General features: G+C 49.7%; 1 protein-coding gene and 1 pseudogene across 1 annotated transcript in view; both read left to right on the top strand.

Annotated features, from left to right (window-relative positions):
* Positions 1-1,241, top strand: part of DOCK7 (dedicator of cytokinesis 7) — a 227,951-nt gene that overhangs the window by 159,079 nt on the left and 67,631 nt on the right. The gene's annotated exons all lie outside the window — the stretch shown is intronic.
* On the top strand, positions 9-819 carry LOC105887309 (annotated as a pseudogene).

The raw sequence follows: 1,241 nt of genomic DNA, 5'->3' as shown, positions 1-1,241 counted from the left end.
GTATTGTTAGTAGAATTTTCCAGGGTTGTGCTTGGAACGGTGGAGTATTCTGGTGTAGTCGCCTCTTGTTTTATGGAATGTTCATTCCTGGGCTTCTGTATGTAACAGCTCTAATTATCGGTTCGGTGATCCATCACTGCATGTTTTTGGGTCCTGGCTGGAATTCTTCCTCACGTCAGTTTTCAGCGCTCTCTGGGTGCTCCCCCTGTTTGTGCTGAGCAAAGTCGTGAATGCCATGTGGTTTCAGGACTAGCTGACCTGGCATTTGCAGTATCAGGGAGGAGGCCTCATCCATTCCCCGTGTCCGTGGAATAATTGCTGACATGCTTTCCACCTTCTGTTGCAGGCTCTTCTCCTTATCCAGGGAATGTTCATGAGCCTCTTTCTATCCCTCTGGTTGGTCAGCTGGTTAGTCTCCTTCACACGTCCCTTCTGTACTCACTGTATTGCTTCATATCATTGGTCCAATAAAGGAATTGAAATGCACCAACAGTTGTCAGACCTAGAAAGGAACTGGCTTTACTGCTTTGGGTTCGGTTTGCCGTTGGCTTTTCTCACGGCAAAGCAGTCCTCGTACATTATCAGTGGCTGCCCCTTTATCCCCTTTCCTTTGGTCATTACCGGCGCCAATGCAGCGAAGACCCCTGAAAAGCATACCTCTTCCAGTTGCGACTCTTCTCCTGGGTGGTCTTCTTAAGCAACCGACTCTTTCACAAGACCGTGCACCTGCAGTCTGCCCTGAGCAGCTCAACCTCTGCAGAGACGATCCCTTCGCCACATCCATCTCCTGCCAAACCAAAAGCTGCTGCGGACCACTGAGCTGCCTGCCACCCAGAGGGGATGGGTGGGAGTTGAGGGAGTCTGCCAGGGGCCTTCTGCATATTCCCTTCTCTCTGCGGAACTGGAAGGTTTCTCTCTGGTGCACATAAGGCAGAATCTTCCTGACACCAGTGTGAGGATTCTTAACAGCGCCTGAGTCTGAAAGGACCACAGGTTTTTCTGCAGCTGTTTTCTAGCCTTGCCATCCCCTGTGCCTGGATTTTGTTTTCTCCCTGTGCCATTTACCCTCCTACTTTCCTGCCTTCCACCACCCTGGGATGAATGGGTTTTATAATCCTAGCTGTTGTATTTTGTGGATTTGTTATTTTTGTTGTTCTTCTGTGAAGCACACACGTTGGATGTGGGAGGTAAAGGAGGATCTCAGCTGCTCCTGGTCACTCCTTTTATAGCCATCACTGTCT

This window comes from Otolemur garnettii, unplaced genomic scaffold, assembly GCF_000181295.1.
Source record: "Otolemur garnettii isolate 467f Iridium unplaced genomic scaffold, OtoGar3 scaffold00066, whole genome shotgun sequence".
NCBI classification, from domain to species: Eukaryota; Metazoa; Chordata; class Mammalia; order Primates; family Galagidae; genus Otolemur; species Otolemur garnettii.
This window is presented reverse-complemented; position numbering and strand designations above follow the sequence as displayed.